Raw genomic sequence first — 6,682 nt, 5'->3', positions numbered from 1 at the left:
TCAGGCGTATTTACTTTGCATTAAAGTGCACTGTTGCGTGGGCAGCTCATTAAAATTGCCTTTGTGAGCGGAAGGCAGGGACCTTGGCAAGATGCAGACAAAGACCAGATTTGGCGGGTCTCTTTCTCTGGCGCCATTGTATGAAAAATTCTTATTAAGTGATCAATAATCATTTTGTTAGAACGCCAACAGCACTTGCCGGCCCTCCGCAGACGGCCAAAGAAAGCAAAAATAGCATAGAAACCAGAACCAAATTACAAACAATTTACATTGCTGGCCCTGCGGCTTATTTGGACTGGACGGGATCCAACTGCCAACGCAAGTTGCGGTGGTCTCGTGTGCTGGGCCCTGTGCTCTGGTCTTGGTCTTGGCTTAGACCGGGTTCTGGCCTTTCTTTACCTGGACACGCCCGCATTGTTTGCTGCACTTTGGCAACCTAAAAGCGTTGCTCCAAATGCAATTTGCAAGCGCTGGAATTTGGGTTAAATTGCAGCAGATAAAATACAATTCAGCCGGGGGCTCCGACTGCGATTCGCATGCAAACGAGTCTAGGAGCAAATCATTATTATTTCTACGTTAAAAAACCAGGCTAAGGCTAAACTGAACTGAAACTGAATGCCGGCGAACTTGGGTGTACGAGTGCAAACATCAACATCACACCCGACCACTGAAATAATCAATTCAATTAAAATGCCATGCAGCTGACCAAAGGGTTCGGACTGGGAGCAGCGAAGGCCCCACGATGATGATAATGATGCAGGGATAAACCGAACTGAGCCGAACCGAAATCCACGGAGGACGAGGCGAGTCCGCGGCTCATGAAAAATTCATTCATAGTGTGGAATTTCGCGCTTAAATGTAAAATAGTTTTTCAAACAAGTCGAAAACAAAGCACATTGTGAGCAGCCGCCGACAAGGAAGCTGTGTGTTAGTGTTATGAAAGGATGCTGATGCCGATGCTGATGCTGAGAAAATGCACCACTGAATCCAGAACAGCAGACATAGGTGGGCTCCGGGTTGCAGCCAGGGATCTGGAGACCCAGACCCAGTCCCAAATGTAACTGGCCGAGGAGGAACTGAGAGCTGGGAATGGCAATGGGATTGGGATTGGGATTGGCAGCTGCCTTTCTGCCGATTCTGGGGCTTTAAAAGCCAAACGACTTAAAGTAGCGGCATTACGACGCACCAACGCGATTAGCATAAATGTATAAATGCATACAGAACATCAGGGGAAGAGCAGGCTACAGAATTGGGAACACCCTTGGCAGGCATCAGATACTTTAGACAATCTACACAGAAAGTAAAGTTGATGAGGAAAGTATTCAGATACTGATTGGCTCAAAACTACACACATCCCTAACATACCAACCTATATTTTACATATAAATAATAGTAAGTACTGAACATTTTTCACATCGATTTACTACATTGGTTAGATTATTTTCCAGTGCACACAACACCCATTTTATGGCCAACAGCCTTACAAAGTCTGGAAACTCTGTTGGCGAGACCTTAAAAGCATCTCAGCGGCGTTACGCATCGCAGATAGGATGCTCCTCGTGGAGATGCTTGTGCTTGTGGATAAGCCAAAGGAAATGCTGTTCTGTAAGCCGGCGCGTAGGCAACTCCATAAAGATTTCGCCGCATTTAAAGACACCTCAAGTGGAACGGCAAGCGCAGACAAAGACTTGGCTAAAACACACACATGGACGACTTAATTCCATCTCGTGCACGTGTTTGCCTATAGGAAACAGCAACTTCTGGCCGAGATCGGGGAAAGCCAAGAAAAACACATTTAGACAAAAGCGAGTTACAGACGGCAGTTGGCTTTTAATTTCCCCCATGGCAAGTGCCGGATGACAGATGACAATTGAAATGAAAAGTTTCCTGGCAACCTTTTGTGGCTCACGTTTCATATTTGAATTTGGACCTAAAAAAGCGGCTAACAGCACTTAAAAGCTAGCGAAAAAACGAAAATTATTATGCACTTTTAATTGCCAGCGGCAATTGTTCAAGTTTTAATTGCCCTTTTTGCCTAACTGGCCATAATCGAATGGACAAATCAACGACCAGCGGGCAAGGCAATCCGACACTTTGAGTGGCTTTTTAATTAATTTTCAAATGTATTAAATTTTAATGAATTTAAACGCAATTCAAACAACCGACGGCACTTGCTATTCGGTTATTTGCATTGGCTGGCATTTAATTTATGCACAAACACACACGCTGGAACACATTAGTCATACGCAACGTTGCACAAATATTTATTAGCCATTGCAAGTCAGTGCGACGCAAATACCACCGTGAATGCAAACGAAGGCACTGGGTGTGCGGCATCATCGATTTAGCAGCCATGAATACTACTCAACACTAAATCAATCATACGCAATGTGGTGCTAATTGATTGAGCAAACATCGCCGAGATGCAATTGCCATGATCAAGGGGCGAAGGTTTCTTTGGGCCAAACAGAAGAGTGGTTTCGCCACTTAACTATAGGTTATTAGACGCTATTTGCTATGAAGCTACGTACATTGAGCTATTTATTAATGATACGAAATAAAGTGCATAACTACCACACACAGCTATCGCCCCAGTGGAACCCTTGAGCTTAATCCCAGTGCCCCATTAAATACTTAAGCGCGGACCCTCCAGCGCTATCCACTCGAGCGGTTCAACGAACTGGCCAGCACTCGAAACTAAGGCCCTTCCATGATTCAATATCAAGTTGGCAACTCGAAACCCACTTGGAATTAAGTATGACCGACCTGCAGGCGACTCAACCTCAACCTGAAGCTCAACCGGGGCATCCACATCGGCATTCAAGCTTAGCATTCGGCGTTTTGCATTTAGCATTTAGCATTCAGCCGTGTCCAATGCTAAGATCAATGCCACTCCACGCTGGCTGTGCCAACTTCCTGTTGCAGCAACCACTACTACCCTATATGGACACAATGTGCCACGCCACATACACATACATATTTACATATATCTGGCCAGTCCGCAGTCCTAGTTCTTCCCTGCTCCTTTTTTATTTAAACACTTCCTCATTTCGCTTTGTGCCCTGGCATTTGGCAGCTATTCTGTGTCAATTCCCGGCGAGTGTCATTCGAACTGGTGAACCGGAGAATGGAGAAACGGAGAGCTCGGCAACTCGGCAGCCGAGGATTCAGAGCCTCAGATGGCCAGGTGAATGGGATCGGGATACCCCCGCTCCTCGCTCCTGGCTGAGTGCCAAGTGTAGTGCAATAAACTTGCCGTCCTGAATGGCTGGCAATCAAAGATCTGAATGCAAGATACGATGACATTTACTCGCACATTCAATTGCGCTTTTGATTTGGATATTTACATGCTTTCTGGTCGTAGTCCCAGTTCCGCAGAGTCGAGTCCCTCGGGCTGCCATTCTTTCATGTCCTTTCGTTCTATTGACATAGCCAAATTGGCTTTGCTGCACGGGAAGAAAATGCACTTAAGTCCTTCACAATCCTGGCTATTTGTTGTTATGATTTTCAGGTAAGTGAGCAAGTGACTTACATTTTGAAATAAAGTCATTTTTTTCAAGTAACCATTACATTTTTCTGCGTGCCCTTCGGGCCAACTGAATCAGGGCCTAATTGATTTTCAAATGTTTCCCCAGCGTCTTAAAGTCCAGTCCTTGCTTAAACAACTTACTAAGTACGGCATACTTAGCTGCAGTTATGCATTTCAAGCATAAACAACTAATTTGACTAATTGATAAGCCATGCAAAGGCAACTCGAGATGTCTTGGCTCGACTGCACTGCACTTCTGGCCGGTTTCACTCGGCCTGGTTGGCTGCGCATCTGTATCTTTGGCTCTAGCTGTTTGCTTTGTCCATCAACATCTTTTGAGCAGGGGCACTCAGGCGCAAACTGTTGCACTTGAGACCAGTCCGGAGAGCAGTGTGCACCAGGATATGTGGCATAGGCTCATGTGGACCCACACGAGCCCATTAATTGCAATCAATTTCGCTGTCAACACACACTCCAAATAACTGCGGGATATTTATTTATGGGCTGCGCTTCCCTTCAGCAACCTTTTGCAACTGAATAATTGCCTTATGACACATTATCATTATTATTAAGGCTGCCACAAAAGTAATCATTATCTGCTGCCCATCAGTTCCGCAGGCCGTGAACCTGGGAATTAGAGAGTCAGCATTTCAGCACTGAGGTTGCCCCCGGCTCCTCTATGCTCATAAATATATTTCCAGCTGGCAACATTATATAATTATTTTGCCATGGATTGCATTGAACTTCGTCCGAGTGCGTCGATGTTGCACGTTTGCTGTTTCTGTTTGCACTTCTTGCCGCAGGCTCGCCACTCTTTCTGTGGCTTCTTCTCGTTTTTAGGCCAGAATCCAGAATGCAGAGTCCAGAATCCAGAATCCATGTGATGCCGTTGCGTGAATTTCATTTTAAAGTGCAAATATTTGCGGCCTGGCCAGTTGCTTAAATGGGAAAACGGGCGAGAAAAAAGAATGCTCTGGTAGCTCACAAACAGCCCACACAGAAACCAGTAATGAAATTGTGCGGCACTCGTCATTGCGGCACTGGCTTACATATAAATTATATAAAATATATGCACATTTGTTTGGCTTTGGCCAGCCTACAAAGGAACTGCAGCCAGGGTTGCAACATGAGTGTGATTTCACTGCAGTTGTGGCATGCACCTTCAAAAGGAATAACTACAAGATCGAACATATGCGTAGCTCACATTCAAACTATCAAGTTAATATTAAGATATTTATAAACATGTATCTCTCTTAAAAGCACAAATCTCCCACTTTATTAACGAGATATACCAAATTCTAGATCGCGGAAAGCAAGTTAGTAAATGGGAATATGCTAAAGGGGAGCCAGTACTGAAGTTGCCCCTTGTAAATATATGACAATAAAAGCAATTTGTATTTAAATTCAGGAATAACCAGCACTCTTCTCCATCCAGTGTGGCCAGTATAATTTGTGCATCTCTAGCCAATACAAACTTATTATATACTCGCTAAAGTTGTGCACTGTAAATATTTGCAGCGACCACCCGCACTTTCGCCATGACTACAAAATGGGTGGCATGAAAGGGGGGTTTTGGTGGGGAGCAACCGCAGAGAATGCTTGACTTTGGCCGGTAAAAAACTACGCAGTCCGTTTTCCTCTTCCCCTCTCTTGGCCACGTTTATTGATGGCTGCGGCAAGTGCTTTAATGGAAATTTAAGTATCATCGTTTAAAATGAAGCAGAAAAGCGCAAACGAACGAAAGACCCTGGAAAATTGCGAGCTGCGACTGCCACTGCGACCCTTGAGCTTTGGTCATTGCGTTGGTAACGCAAATTATTATTTTTATTATTATTGCAGGTTTTCGGTGCACATTTATTTTATGCAACTTTTACAGCGCTGCACATAGGAATCATGTACCATGGAACTCAGAAAACCCAACCCACGAAAGGTAACCCGGGGTGATGAAATCCCGGGAATTAGGCAAGCAAACAGTAAACTAAAATATGCAACGCAGGCGGTGGGGAAATTTGATGGGCGCCAGTGCCGTGAAAAGGCCGTAAAACTGGGCCAAGTAATGAGCTACGGCGACCACACATTAAATATGCAACAATTAAAAGTGACAACAGGCAAAAGAGTAGCACAAAAAAATGTTTCATCAAAGTTAAAGGCCAGGCAAATATTTGAAAGCCACGTACAAATTTATGCCAATCTGCTTAGCCAACCTGAAAGGAGGAAAATTCGTTAACAGCGGGGTAAGCACTTTTAACACCCCTTCGGCGGAGTAACTTTTGCATTAACAAACCAGGCTCGTAAAAAAGACAAACAGGCCATGAAGAGCCAGCCGCCAGAAACTTCGGGCCTAAACCGATTTGAGAATTTATTCAGGCCACCACTTTCGGCCTGAGCCGACATCTCAACAGCTTCGATTTCCCAGGATAACCTATAAATCCTTTCCCCAAAAAGGGCAGCCAAATAGGCTCAGGGTGGTCCTTTCATATTGGCTTCCATGGGGATTTCGCTACGGAGTGAAAAGCGGCCAAAAGTTATATGGTTAGTTGTTAAAGAGTATATTGAACCCACATCAAATCATTCACTGACTTCTCTGGTTTCAAAAAATATAGACTTCATTTCGTTTGATTCATTTGAACTATTAATTTATCGCATTTTCAGTTGATTTAGCAAATAATATGTAATTAATTTAAAATCTGTGCGGCTCGCACACATAAATTAACACCGGGGGCCTACATGAAAGTCCGTTAATTCCACCTTATCATTATTAACAATTAATTATGCAGATACATTGTCCGATAAAAAGCGCCCAAGTGATTGTGAGTGTGTGCGTGGCGAAGTGTTAATGCTCAGCGAGGGGGCGTGGCATGATCCAGTGCCCATTAATTACTTCGTGGGCGTTACGAATTGGAGTATGGATTAATCCATCAGGGTTTTGGTAACAATGTGGTTACTGAACTATTGGTGCAGAAAAGACTACCCTCTAAATTCCTTAACTCATCCAGACGGCCAATGTCCTCGGAAAAAGAAAAATGATAACGAAAATAAACAATGTCTGCAACTGGTAGACACTTTTAATTACAGCAAAATAATGCAAAAAAGCAACCATTACAGTATTCCATTCCTGTTCCCCACCCAGGGGGGGGGCGCCTTAAAGTTTCA

Source organism: Drosophila mauritiana, chromosome 3R (assembly GCF_004382145.1).
Source record: "Drosophila mauritiana strain mau12 chromosome 3R, ASM438214v1, whole genome shotgun sequence".
Classification (NCBI taxonomy): domain Eukaryota; kingdom Metazoa; phylum Arthropoda; class Insecta; order Diptera; family Drosophilidae; genus Drosophila; species Drosophila mauritiana.
Note: the sequence above shows the minus strand (reverse complement) of the source record.